Source organism: Parasteatoda tepidariorum, chromosome 9, assembly GCF_043381705.1.
Source record: "Parasteatoda tepidariorum isolate YZ-2023 chromosome 9, CAS_Ptep_4.0, whole genome shotgun sequence".
Classification (NCBI taxonomy): domain Eukaryota; kingdom Metazoa; phylum Arthropoda; class Arachnida; order Araneae; family Theridiidae; genus Parasteatoda; species Parasteatoda tepidariorum.
In genome coordinates, this window is record NC_092212.1 from 49423318 (window position 1) to 49439169 (window position 15852).

The following is a 15852-nucleotide window of genomic DNA, read 5'->3' on the forward strand; positions in this document are numbered from 1 at the left end:
AGAGAGTTATATATATATATATATATATATAGAGAGAGAGAGAGAGAGAGAGAGAAAGAGAGAGAGAGAAAGAGAGAGAGAGAGAGAGAGGACTGTTTAGATAGTTGGCGAAACAGTTAAGAGTTCATGAAATATAATTTTCCAAAGTTGTCAGTTGTTATTTTACTACCATTCTAAATGTGATGAGGGGCAAGAATTTGTCACATTTTTAAAAACTGTGACCTATCTTTAATTCACCGAAAGAATTTCATGCGTGTAGCTATTAACTTTTATGGATGTTAGAAAAGGTTTTTACGATATGGTAGCGAGGTATCTAAAATTTAGGGGTCTAACAATTAAATGTAGTATTTTTCATTTTAAGTCGTTTTTCCATCACTACATATCAAAAGTTCGAAGTTTCATATGATATGCATACTGTTATTTTATCTCGTGGATACTCTTATAAAGAGTGGGAGTAATTATCCTTATTCCTCATGTTTTAGTATTTAATTATCTACCAATTTATTAAAATATTGACAAAAAGTGGAGAATTTGGCATGCCTGAAACATTTCTGTTTAAACAACACTGTTCTACTGAAACATTACTGTTTTTGTGTGATTTGGCATAGTGAGTGCAAAGAAGTTTTTTGCCATTATAAATAGCAAGCTTTAATCTTTACAGTATGGTCATTGCTAATTACTAGTAAAGTATTCTACAAATACCGGAGAAGTTGGCAGATACACAAATATAACCATACCTGCCAACTTTTAATCCTTTCGAGGATGATTTTCCCCAGTGGTAGTAAATGGAATTTAAATTATAATTGTTGCCAGACAAATACGTTGAACATTGCAAGAGCTTATGCCGATTCCACCAATAGTATGGCATATTATTATATATTCTTGATTTTTTTTAAAATAGTGGAGATCAAAAAAATTATAAATTAAGTTCATAAATGCAAGGAATGTATGGAAAACATACATTTTACTACCACTTTAAATTAAGAAATAAAATTTTACGCCAAATGCGTAAATATATATATATTATATTTTATATTCATTACATTTTATATTACACATTTTATTTTCTGTTTTTTGCTTAATATATTTCTTTGTTTTTTCGTATGTATTTTTTACCTAATGTGTTCTAATTTCGTTTAAATTTTTTTGAGTGCTCCTCACACTTTTGTATTGATATATTTTGCTTTGGCTATACTATTAATACAATATTAGAAAGCACTCCTTTTTACGGATATAATCGTGCGGGCAGATGAGGAGATTATATCTTTTCTTTGTTTTGTTTTCCGGATTTTAAATTTTTTTTTTTTGATATCAAAAATTATATTTTTTTAAATACTTTTGAAAAATTATTTTTTATAATTTTCTTCTCCTGTCATTATTTTTTATTATTTTCCATATCTTCTCAATATTTTAGCTCATATATATATATATATATATAGCTTGAAAAGTGATTTTATGTTTAATGTATTTCAGTGAAAACGTGGAGATGAAAACTGCTTGTAAGTATATATCATAACTTATAACTTCTGGAACCAAAAAGGAATAAAGCATCGTGTTTTGTCATATTTTTTTCTGCAAATACGCAGAAATAACTTAAAATTTTTGATGAAGTCTTATTTACAACATAAAATGAGAAATCTGACAACAGAGAAATCGTCATATTATTAAATTACTATCACGTCAATTCTTTAAAAAAGTTTTTTTTTTTTTTTTTAAATGTTATCGTTTTTTCCAAAATCGATTTTTTGATATTCGAAGTTTTTACATGGATAATAGATTATTTACCCATAAGTCGCCCTACAATAACTATTCTGAAAGTACAACATAAGCTTGCAGGAATTATTTTATCTATATAAATTCGACAATATTTGATTCTTTTTTTTTTCAATTTATCCATACCAGTACATGTCAAGAGCTTGTTTAATATCTTGTCTTTTTCCTACTTTTTTTTTTACCTTTCCCATTTTACAAAAACTATCAGGCAGAGTTCCTTTTAAAGAACTCTCAAGATGATTTTAAGATATTTTGTTATATTATAACACGAATAATACAGCATGTCATTCAATAACATACTAGATAATAGAACAACATTAAATTTCAAACATAAGAACATCAAAGCATAAAAATAGTAACAAAATATCTTAGAAACATATGGCCTTGTTCTTTAAAAAGTGAATGCATACCTGCCGATTTTAATGTATTATGCGTAATGCTAAAAATAACTTACATTTTGGAACCACTGGAAAATATTTTTTCACAAAGTCGAGCAAGCTAGCATCTTTTTAATTTTCATTTTATCACTTGGAGAAAACAATCCTCGAAACGATTAAAAATTAAAAGGTATGCTAATGTATCGGAAAATATAAATTCTTTTACTCATGCGTACTTGCATTCAAGAAGACATTTCTTAAACGTCCCGAAAGGGTTAAAGGAAATGTATATACGAGATTGTTTTCTAAGTAAGGGCCGTTTTGTTATGTACACTAATATGTGACGCTGTGCGTTGCACTGGTGCTTGTGTCGCGTCCCGGCAATCCTTGGGAACAACTGAGCCGGTCAGTTCTTCGTCTTTAAAATATTTAAATTAACACGTTCACGCCGGGAAAGGTGAAAATACTGGTAGAAGAACTATTTCAATATTAGATAATATTCGGGAGGAGTTAATCTATTCTCATCTATAACAATTCACTGTAAGGAAATTTATCACGGCGAAGAAGCATTTCAATATAAAAATTGCATCCGTTAAAAACAATTGGTAGTTATGGATTTTTATTATTCCCGAAAAAAAACTAAAAAATGAAATTTATTTCTTGCCAGTGTTTACTCCGGTGCGTAGCCAAAATGAGAGAATCTAGCGTGACCCACCGGTGGGTCACCCCGGCGTGAACGTGTTAAACAAGTCGCCCGCCACGCACGAGATATGGTTAGTGGTGCGTGTTTAGTCGGCAAAATTCATGTCTGCTGCATACATAGCACTGGTAGATTTGTGAAATAGCAAAATTTCCTGCCATGTTGACAGGGAATTTTGCTACGCTATGACAATAACTCTCTCCGCATCTCAGATCCCAGCTTTATTGAGCTTTTTTGATTGGGAAGTTTTGAACCCTCCCTCCCTACAGCCCAAACCTGGCGCTGAGTGATTTTCATCATTTCAAACATCATTTTGGAGGCAATCCCTGCAACGATGACGAAGACGTGAAAACTGCCGTGACCCCTTGGTTAACGGAGCAGGCGGCAATCCCTACAACGATGATGAAGACGTGAAAACGGTCGTGACCTCTTGGTTATCGGAGCAGGCGGCAATCCCTTCAACGATGACGAAGGCGTGAAAACGACCGTGACCTCTTAGTTAACGGAGCAGGCGGCAATCCCTACAACGATGACGAAGACGTGAAAACGGCCGTGATCTCTTGGTTATCGGAGCAGGCGGCAATCCCTACAACGATGACGAAGACGTGAAAACGGTTGTGACCTCTTGGTTATCGGAGCAGGCGGCAATCCCTACAACGATGACGAAGACGTGAAAACGGTCGTGACCTCTTGGTTAACGGAGCAGGCGGTAATCCCAGCAACGATGACGAAGACGTGAAAACGGTCGTGACCTCTTGGTTATCGGAGCAGGAGGCAATCCCTGCGATCCTGCAACGATGACGAAGACGTGAAAACGGTCGTGACCTCTTGGTTATCGGAGCAGGTGGCAATTCCTACAACGATGACGAAGACGTGAAAACGGCCGTGACCTCTTGGTTAACGGAGCAGGCGGCAAGCTTGTAATGAAGAGGGTTTTCCAAATCTAGTTGTAAGGTATAATAAGAGTTTAAACAAACTTGAAAGAAGAAACATACTTAGAGTCCGAAGCATATGTAGAATCTGAAAATAAATTTGCTTATTGAAAAAATTTTTCGCTTTGTTTATATTTCCAAACGGCAATTAAAAAGCAACCCTCTTATGTTAATTTTTAATTATTTCTGCGGATTTCTAAATACGAATTTAGTGCCATAAATTATTTAAAATTAAAGCAAGTAATCAACTGAATATAAAAAAAGCAGAAAGAGTTGACGTGAAAGTAAAAGAAACTGAAATTCAAAGAATTTAAATATTAAAAAGTATTAATACTTGAAACAACGTAATGCTTATTACCAAAAAATAAATAAGCTGAGACAAAGAAATTTTATAAGCAAGCAAAGTTTGTACAGTAATATTTTTCCATTATTACCCTGAATGTAAGCCTTAATTTATTGATTATGATTATTACTATATTGTTAGTTATAAATAACAGTGCCAAACTTTCTGTAAAAGTTTTAATAAATTGGTAGCGAATTAAATAGCAATACTTGTGGAATAAAAATAATTATCCCTCTTTTTAAGAGTACCACATCGAGACAACAGCTACAAAGTTGCATGTCATATCATACTCTAAATTTTTCATATGTAGTAATGAAAAATATTTATCTAAAAGTAACTGACATTTCGCTACCACTAAAAAATATTCTTCTACTAAGTGGAGCAAGTTGGCATCTCTTCAAAAGTATACAGTTATATTACAACACTGAAGTATTTCATTTTAGCTAAAGGCTTTACTAAGTCAAAGTATACTTTTATAATTGAAGGAAAATATAATTGCTTTGGTTCTCATTTCTTTCATTAGAAAACTTTTGAAATGTATCATGTTCATATCTTTTGACTATTAACTTTCAGTGAGAATACAAAGTTAAAATTTGAAATCTTTGTTTTTAATTAATGATTCTCAATAAAATAGAGATTGCCCATAAAATAGAGAGAGAGAGAGAAAGAGAGAGTAGAAATTGAAAATATTTTTAAAAAAACTGCATGGTTCATCTTTATGCAAATAAAGGCCAACTTAGACAGAGGTCAATTTAACAAATTATATTTCTGTTTTTCTTTTCAAACATAAATTTACAATGTTAAAAGTTTAAAAAGTCAAATACCTTATATTGTTATACAGTGTTTACAATATCTTATGGGCAGTCACTTCAACAAAATATAAATTCCAATAACCCCGTAATCTTCTATTATGAAATATCCATCTGTTTTTAAAAATCAAATATTTCCCCTTAATACTCTGATAGACAACCGGGGAAAAAGTTATTTTTATTTCCGAAAACCGGATTAAAGTAATCTCTGACTACGATACTATTTCTTTCTTTCTTTATTTAAAAATAAATTGGGTACCTAGGCCGCGCAGCGCCCTCTAACCCATACATCATGAAGAAGAACATAGCATGAAAACATTTTGAAATTTGCAACATTATGGTAGCAAGAAAGTAAAGAAAAAAATAACATAAAAATTAAATTAAAAAAGAAATTGCATGCATTGTATGAAATTATGATTGTGATTACGGTACTATTTAAGTATTCAAAAAGGCTTGTACGATTCTTAAAAGACTTAAAAAGTGGTAGAAAAAGTATGAAAATAAGTCCCATTCCTAAAAAAATTATATTACCCACACCTAATATTTCCAAATAAATATATTTAGTTTCGAAATCTACCGTTTCGCATTTTTAATTTTAAAGTGAATGCTTATGAAAAGGAAATTTGTACCTTTTTCTTATAATATTGACAAAGCTTTAAAAAAATTTTATGAATATAGTGCGTTATCTTGCATTCAAATAACCTTTAATAGTCTTTTTGTTCAGAAAATTTATAGTAAGTATTTTTCATGCTCAATAAAAATTCTCTGTGAAATATTTTATATAGAGTGAAGAACATACAATTGACGGTTACGTTTCGAAAATGCCAGTACAGAAAGAAGACGTATGAACCTCTCATAAAAGTACGCATAAACTTTAAAATTTTTTTTTTTTTATAATGCTTTAATATTTTTATCCATTATACTGTGTGTTAATAAATATCACTATCTCTTTCCAAAAACCGAAGAAAAAAAGCATATAATTAGGGCTAGCAGAATAACAAAATAAATTTTGAAACATATATTCAGACGTATTTAAATTTTGAATTATTTGGCTCGGAAATTTTAATGCGTTTTTTGTGTTTCATTACAGTGATATAGTCAAGCTCACCCTGTATTTATTTTATACTTGGACTCTTTTTTTACTTTACACAGCTAGAATTGTATTTCTAAAATTTATTTAACTTAAAGTTGACGGTAAGGAATATTTCTTTACCTTTAAGGTTTTAAAACTGGTATGGTTAAAATACCGAGAATTCAAAACTATACGATTTTATAATCATTTACATTTAACGTGGTTTCTGAACCTCAAAAATGAAATTTAACTGGACATTGAAATTAGGTTATGTTAGGCAATGAACTTTTGAGTTAGATTATGTACGGCAATAAATTTTAGAGATAGGTTGTGTGTAGTTGAGTTATCTGTGAACTTAACCTTAAATGAACCGTGGTGGTATGTGGCTTACTTAGTTTATCTGGTGGAGTTATCTATTATGAAAAATGAGAAATACTTGACATCTTTGTGTTAAGCTGCTCTGCAGTACTGCCATTTATGCGTGAATGAGAGTTTCTTATTCCAATAGTCCGTGATTATCAATTGAGGAGTGCGGAACACGGGAAACTCTTCATGCGTTGAAAGATAGGAAGAAATATTGTTGCGTCAACTCTGGGATCCGAACCCCCGTCCAGATGACAGATAGCTCTCTCGGCTAAAGTATGTATCCAGCTGCAATGGATTCAGTTTCTTTTTAGGGGAATCTAGTTGGGACTGATAAAAGTCTGATAATTTTGTAACCGTAGTGGTTGAAAACAGTTAATAAACGATTTTTCTTATTGTTAGTAGTTTGAATACCATCTTTTGTATGGTTGATGGTTTTGTTTAACATAGTAAAACAACAATTAAATTAATTTTCATTTAGTTATATTTTCCGAACAATTTCTAATAGTTTAAGGTATAACTGCATTAATGTTTGTTTTGCTTTAATTAATAATTTTGATTTATTTTTTTAGAGTGTTGAATTATTCAGTTACATTGGTGGATATGTTGGAATGTGGTTAGGCATTCATCTGATTGCCCTTTTCGACCTGGCAGAGGGTATTAGTCACCTACTTTATTTTCCGTTTAGAGAAAAGCAGAATTAACGAAAAATGCGTTACAAAATGATTGTTTATTATTATTATTTCTTATGATAATTTATAATTTAGTTGGTAATAGCTATGCTTTGTTTCTTTATATAATGCTATCAAAAATAATAATTAAAATTATGTTTTAAATTATTATGTGATGAATATATTTTATTATGGAACAGTCAAACCTTATTCTGTTATGGAATCGAATTTTATTATGGAACAATCATCACACACTGGACTCAATAAACACCAATTGGACATTAAAACTACACGTTCTGCTGTCTCATTTATCTGAATCTTTTTATAATTATTTAAATTTTGTTAACTTCAACCTGGCTTTACTTCGACTAGTTTTAAATTGCTCATGTTTTATCAATCTCACGCTTTTATTAGTCTTCTAAACTTCATACATATTACTTAATTTATGATTATTTTTACTTTTTATCATACCTTTATTATACCGTTGTTGTTTTTATCATATTGATGGCTATTTTACTAGGTTTTACTATTTTACTGCTTACTTTTATCCAATGTTTCTAATATTTTGTCACTTATACCTTTTTTCTGTCTTTTCTTATACTTTTCTAGTTTACTCTATCAGCTTTTAATTATGTTTGATTTTAATTCTTGCTTGTTTTAACAAATTAATTATTTTATGTATTTATACGGCTCTTTGGCTGATTTTATACATTTTATCATTTTAAATAGTTTACACCTTTTTCAATATTAAACTATTTACTCTTTTTTTTATTTATTTTTTTACTTTTTAGATTTTACCTTTAAATTTACGGTTGCTTTTGTTTCCTTTCCAATACTTTTACCTTGACCATTTGTCGGTTATCGTTACACTGCCTATCGTTTTGTGTTCAACTTAAGACGATGAATTTTGCCACTGGTATTGTATCGTTTTATTCGTATGTACTGACTTTTATTTACTGACCACTGAAGATTATCGATCAATATAATAATTAAATATGTCCTAGTAGGTAAATCATTAATTTTAATACTTAACTATTTCCCATATTTATTATATTTCACAAAACCATCTTTGAATTTGCATTTGTGTTAGTGCTAGATTATTCCTGCAAATCTGTAATTAGTATGTATTTTTACTATATTATTGTTGCCTAACTTCTAACTGACTCTCCAAGTATTCAAGCAATAAAACATATGTAAAAATAGCTGCTGAAAAACCTAAAATGAGGCTTCTTTTTATCGGCATAATTTTTCAAACAGTAAAGTTAGTACTTCTCTTAGCACACTTTTGGAATATTTTCTGAGACACGTGAGGATTTTTGTAAATGTTCGGCAGAAATTTTGAATTTCGACATATATCCTCAGCAGCTTCTGAAACCATTGATGCTGATTATGTGAGAAAAATAATCATAATCCCAACCATGAATACATCCAAAGCAAGTAAAAAGAACAAAAATACATTTTTTGAAATTGTTTGATGTAATATCAGAGACACAGCGGAAAGAAATCCAGATGACACAAAAACGAAACACAAAACTTGATAATTCATTATCAATCATTTCAACCAACGAATGTGTCGATACGAGTGTCTTAAGCAAAAATTCATAGTTTATATCTTTTTGAGTTAATTTCTTTTTGATTTTTTATAGTTCTAAACGAATTTGTTCTGACATCAGCACGTAAAATAATGAAAAAGTTGTTATAGGTAAAAACAAACCTATTCTGATACATGAAGTACAGAGAATCTGGAAGATAATGTTTACAATTGGTTTCTTGATTTTGTATTTAAGCAAGAGGATGTAATCAAAACTCGTTTTTTCGTTTATTGGTGTAAGACGTTCTAGGGACACTAATTCTATTACCATGCTTAAAATTACAAACAAATATAACTGTCTTGGTAATCTTTTCGGAACTGATAACATAATTATATTTCTAGAAATCTATCTTATTATATAAAACGCTAATACGTATGTATCATTAAAACCGATGATATTTCTTTTCTCGCGTTGGCAACAGTTTTCATTTTTAATTGATAGGCTTCGGCGCGCAAGAGCACGCAGTGAGCATCATATGTCTAATCGGGTGAATTCTCACCGAATTACCAAACAAATTCTCACAAAATTATCTTCATCGAAGCCGATGCTTTACATCCGGCGTTCAGTACTATTTCATATTGTTTTACAACACATGGTTTTAGCCCTCTGGTGGGAAAGACTTTAAAACAAAACTTACAACAGTTACTTTTCTCAACAACTGAAATTTAGAATAGTGTGATTACGAAAAATATGTGAACTGTTTGCAATTTCAAATTAATATTGAAATGCACAGGTTTAGAATTTTCTACAGTGAAAAGTTTTCGGAACTTCAGTGTTCAAAAAAGTATACAGAAGCTAGACGATAAGAACGTATTCAATGAGCGAGCATCGGATTGCGAAGCAATCCGAAATGAACTGCGAAAGCAGTTCCGGGGGTTGGAGAGCGCCAGCGAGCAGGGGGCGAAGCTTCCTAGTTTTTTGAATTTCAATAAAAGTGCAATCCGAAATAAAACTGCTGCCATTATTACCATAATATTACCAACAACACTTGAATCATGATTTAAATCGAAAATAGTTAAAGCTATATTTGCTATTGCACAAAGAAAAATTGCAATATTTACAACAAAAAAGATTATCATGGATAAATAATTCTTATTTTCAGTAACGTTTTCTACTGAAAGTATAGCACACACTTTAAATATAGTAAAGATGAATTTGTGCAATTGAACTGGTGAAGCATTTATTCGTAGTGATTTAATCTTTTCTTTGGCAGCCGTTTTGAAAAGATAACTTGGAAAGTTTTGTTGAAAAATATAAAAGTTTGAATTCAAATGGTTTAAAAATTTCTAATAGTAAATTCACTCTTTGGTTTTAACAAAATAAAAATAATTTTCTTCTTTATCAACATTTGAGTGTCCGTATGTTATTTGAAACATTTAAAAATGGTGTTTATTTTTCATGTGTTTTCAAAAACATGATATTGGACGACATAAAAATAAATTATATTTTTCGGGCAGTTTTCTCGACACTTATTCCTCATTAGATATGGCGTCAAAATATTAAAATAATCAAGATAGTTCTCGTTTTCTTTGTTCATTTTTTGTTCGAACCGGATTAAGTATACAATTAAATTGATCATTATTGATTGATATTGCTATGATTAGAAGCAATTTAAGTGCTAATATATAACGTGAAATTGAACAATTTAACGAAGATTGAGTTTTTTTTAAAAAAGAAGTTAATTGTAAGGTATAATAGTCGAAGTAAGTATACATTTAATTAGTGATCTATTTCAATTTTGATGGCATTATAGAATAGATTTAATCATCAGTTAATAACTGATTTTAAGTAAATTGGTTTAGAAGTAATTAACAAATGAATGCAATTGTTTCTCATGAAGTAATAACATTAATTCGTTTACCTATCAGTTTCGTCACAATAAGTGTTCTTCTTTTAATGGATTTTATTAAATTGCATTAAAATAATGAAACTGATTAATTGGTAGCATTATGTGTTTTTTTTGTTTTTTTTTGAATTCTTGAAAAGCAATTTTTCATAAGCATCTCAAGTCTTAATTAAACTAATTGTTTTACGAAAAGTTTCATAAATTATTTTAATATGAATCCTTTGCTATCATATTAAAATTAAGAATAGTTATCATGCTTTTTCAGATTATGTTTTTGTCAGATGATTACAATATGTAGTAATTTACGAAAAAAAGGAAAAAAAAACATTATTCTTGTGTTATTGTTGTCGTCGGCCATTAAGGCAGAGGGGGTGCGATTGTTCTTGTTTTCCAGTGGTGCTATTTATAGCCAAGAATTCGACTTCTGTTACACCCATACGTCGCACCCGTTTATAGGGCGGTCCCATTCATACATCCGTTCATCTAGAGATTGTAATTTTGAAATGAACAAGAGAACGATCAATCTCCACTTCAGTATCCCCAGAGGTATTGATTTATTATGGGAACATAGAGGACTTTGTGACTCATCATATTTAAATTGCACCAGTCAGCATTTACTGCTCTGGGAGTCTCCAGCTGGCTAGATTCGAACAACGTGAGTCCAGCGCCATGCCAAGCAGGCTATCTCAGCCGTAATTCTTCTTTTAAGAAAAATAAACATTATTAGGGGAGAGGGACTAGTGTGGACAGATTTTACAAAATTGCCACACAAAAAACATATCTGATATAGTTTTCAACTTATAAAAAATTTTTTGTCCATAATTTAGTCATCTACCTGCATTCTGACTTATATCTGAAATTACAAGGTTGTTTTGTTTTCCCATAATTTTTTTTTTTAAAAAAAAGGTGTTGAGATATTTACTATGGTACTCTGGCAGTAAAGTCTTCACGGCCCACCGGAAAAATATTCGCCAAAGAAAATTACTTGATTGTGGAAAGTTTTGACACTCATATGAATTGGCATCGAGCAACAGCATCCATACCAAATGAAACTGAAAACGGTTGATCTTTATTTTGATCGCATGAACTTCTAAAAATATGTTTTGCTTTCAAGCGTTTTATTTAAAAATACTAATGAAAGCACTGAATTTAACAAATCGTAAGAAATTATTATAATCGTGCTGTTTAATATAAATGTTATAGAGAAGAGAAAATATTTTTTATTTTATTTTTATTTGATAAACAATAAATTTAATATTTGCTAAACTTTTTAATTGATAAACAATAAATTTAATACTTGCCAAACTTTTTAATTGATAAACAATAAATTTAATACTTGGTAAACTTTGGAGATAATTTTAATNAACTTCTAAAAATATGTTTTGCTTTCAAGCGTTTTATTTAAAAATACTAATGAAAGCACTGAATTTAACAAATCGTAAGAAATGATTATAATCGTGCTGTTTAATATAAATGTTATAAAGAAGAGAAAATATTTTTAATTTTATTTTTATTTGATAAACAATAAATTTAATATTTGCTAAACTTTTTATTGATAAACAATAAATTTAATATTTGCTAAACTTTTTAATTGATAAACAATAATTTAATACTTGGTAAACTTTGCTGATAAACTTAATATTTGTTGACACATTTCCACAATATCAGAAAATATCCTAAATAAACAGATCCTTCTTCAATGATTTTATAAGCTATACATAAATAGAAAACTTTATATAGAATTCGTCAAATTGAAAATCAAAGTTTCATAGTAATAAGTAATAGATATGGCATATGTAAAACTGGGTTTCCAAGAATTATTATTTAATGCAACAATTAAAGTAAGAATAAAAAGAACTATGTAAGCTAAAAGCAAAATGGAGCTTGTAAAAAGAAATGTGTATCCAGCGCTTTTGTTTTATTTCAATAATACCTAAAAAAAATTGAGGATTACGCTGAAGTAATTTATTTTAGATGTACTGTAAATATTTCTTCACATCTTTTGGATTCAGTTTTAGGTTGTAGAAACAGAATTTAAATCGATATGTTTCTGCGATAAACGCAACTTTCTCATTTATTAAGCAGGACATTCTTCAATTTTATCCTATACCGCTCCGTTTTCTTCATGGAATTTGACTGCGTTAATATAAATCGTTAAATCAAAACAGACAAAAGTATGAATTAGTTAATATTTTTATCTAGTTTTCAAATTAATTAAATCGACTTAACTACGATTTTCAGCCAATGGAACAGAAATAAACGAATAATAATAAAAACAGAATAGAAATAAACTATAAGAACAGAACAGAAATGGGGTAAAGGTAGCGCGTAGACGCAACGTGTACATCTTATAGCCAAGGTGTAAAGATCTTCTTTACAGAATTCGAATGCGTGATTATGATCACTAACGCAAAAGATTTGTTAAACATAATCCAATTTTGAATTAATTAAGCCAATTCAAATTCAATTCCTAGCTCTTAACTCTAAAATCGCGTCTTCCTTATCTAAACTAGAAATGTTTATTTAGTCATTAAAAGAAATATCACATAATAAAATATCACGAATTAAATTGATATCAATAACAATACAAATGATTGGCATGTTTTATACATTTTATCTTTATTTCAAAGAAAGAATTTTGTGAGTTCTTTTCAAACAATGAGGTTCATATATATAGTAAATTCGTGATAGCTTCTTATTTACTTAATGGTATTGCGTTAAAATGAAAAATTATTTATGCAATAAAATCAAATATTTTGAAATGTTCTTAAACTTTGTTGATGTAATAGGTCATTCAATTTACCTCAGCCCTTAAATCTTTTCTCTCGAATTAATATTTTTTTTTATAAAGCTCTCATAAATTAAAATTAAAAAATTTTCTGTCATTATTAGATGAAAATAAAACTGATAGGAACCCTTAATTTGTTTGAATTCATTGTAGTACCATCAATAATTAAGTAAAACATTATAATTTTAATATTCTCTAAAAAAATTACTTTTCGCTCAATTTTTATCAGTTGAAAAATTTCGTGAATATTAACGTTTTATAAAAATTATGTTACTTTTTGTCTTTTTCTAAATTCATTAATATATTTCTGTAATTTAAATATATTTGAAAAATGTTAAAGCTGATTTCCTAATTTTATAGACGAGATTAATAATTGTTTTATTACTTATTGCATGCATTGTGAGCACAAAAATTTTTCTTGTAATTGGATTAATGAAACAAATTTGGTATGAATTATTTAAAAAGTTGTAGGAGCCTCTTACGGTTCAAAAACGAACTTGCGTTTTAAAAGACGTTTGATGTTAAAATAAATTGAGTCGTAATTATGTCGTATTTTTACTTACAACGGCCTATTTTCCTTAATTAAAAAAAATTAAACATCTACACTATTAGAATTTTTATTCTGAAATTATGATAAAATAACTGACAGTAGTCTGCCCTTCCAATTAACCATAAAGTTTATGGTTAGAAACAGTTTTTTACCCTTATGGTTTTGAATACATAACTTCACAATTTTGTAACCATTTACAACTAGCGCAGTTTCTATATTGTAACTTAAACGGACATNTTGAACTGGCGAAGCATTTATTCGTAGTGATTTAATCTTTTCTTTGGCAGCCATTTTGAAAAGATAACTTGGAAATTTTTGTTGAAAAATATAAAAGTTTGAATTCAAATGGTTTAAAAATTTCTAATAGTAAATTCACTCTTTGGTTTTAACAAAATAAAAATAATTTTCTACTTTATCAACAGTTGAGTGCCCGTATGTTATTTGAAACATTTAAAAATGGTGTTTATTTTTCAGGTGTTTTCAAAAACATATTTGACGACATAAAAATAAATTGTATTTTTCGGGCAGTTTTCTCGACACCAATTCCTCATTAGATATGGCGTGGTCCAAATATTAAAATAATCACGATAGTTCTCGTTTCCTTTGTTCATATTTTGTTCGGACTGGATTAAGTATACAATTGAATTGATCATTATTGATTGATATTGCTATGATTAAATGCAATTTAAGTGCTAGTATATAACGTGAAATTGAACAATTTAACGAAGATTGAGTTTTTTTTTAAAAAAAGAAGTTAATTGTATGGTATAATAGTCGAAGTAAGTATACATTTAATTAGTGATCTATTTCAATTTTGATGGCATTATAGATTAGATTTTATCATGAGTTAGTAACTGATTTTAAGTAAATTGATTTAGAAGTTATTAACAAATGAATGCAATTTACTTCTGATGAAGTAATAACATTAATTCGTTTACCTATCAGTTTCGTCACAATAAGTGTTCTTCTTTTAATGGATTTTATTAAATTGCATTAAAATAATGAAACTGATTAATTGGGAGCATTAAGTGTTTTTTTTTTTTTTTGAATTCTTGAAAAGGAATTTTTTATAAGCATCTCTAGTCTTAATTAAACTAATTGTTTTACGAAAGGTTTCATAAATTATTTTAATATGAATCCTTTGCTATCATATTAAATTTAAGCATAGTTATCATGCTTTTTCAGATTGTGTTTTTGTTAGATGATTACAATATGTTGGTAATTTACGAAAAAAAGAAAAAAAATATTATTCTTGAGTTGTTGTTGTCGTCGTCCATTAAGGCAGAGGGAGTGCGATTGTTCTTTCTTTCCAGTGGTGCCATTTATGGCCACGAATTCGACTTCTGTTACACCCATGCGTCACACCCGTTTATAGGGCGGTCCCATTCGTACATCCATTCATCTAGAGCAGGGATGGGCAAACTACGGCCCGCGGGCCAACTGTGGCCCGAATGAAGGTTTTATCCGGCCCGCGGATAGAATTTTAACTTGCCGATCCGTGACGAATATAAAAAATATACATCCATTTTCTTGTCTACTTTGTTTAAAGCTACTTTTGATCTTATTAATGGAAATAGGCAACTTCAATTGGTAAAATGTTGAAAGCAAACGTTCTTTATAGAATAGCTGTAGATTGACTCCATCTGAAGCAGTTGTTTCTAAATATGCCAAAGTTAGAGTTTTGCAAATCATTATCAAAAGCTAGTTTCCCAAATTTAATATTTCATGCCCAGAAAATCAGTGCTATGTTTGTTTCATCTTATATATGTGAAGAAGTGTTTTCAACAATAAACCTTTGAAACAATCATTTCAGAAGCAGACTAACAGGCTAACATTTAACCTTGAGCATTAAAATAAGTTCATTTCCCTTTGGAATCTTAATATAAAGAAATTTTAAAAATGAACTCGCAATTTCATTCATCTCATTAAATATTTAAATTAAAACTTCATATCGTTTTTCTACTTTAGAAGTTTTTATTTGGCCCACCAAACTTTTTTTCTTCGTTTTTTCTCTCTCGACCCATAAAGTTTGCCCA

At 29.5% G+C, this 15852-nt stretch overlaps 1 long non-coding RNA gene across 1 annotated transcript; it reads left to right on the plus strand.

The window, feature by feature from the left end:
* Nucleotides 1-1458: 1458 nt before the first annotated feature.
* Nucleotides 1459-7211, plus strand: LOC122270629 (uncharacterized). The gene is made up of 3 exons (XR_006225918.2): nt 1459-1499; nt 5720-5795; nt 6942-7211. It is a non-coding gene; the product is annotated as an uncharacterized lncRNA (long non-coding RNA).
* The last annotated feature ends 8641 nt before the right edge of the window (nt 7212-15852 follow it).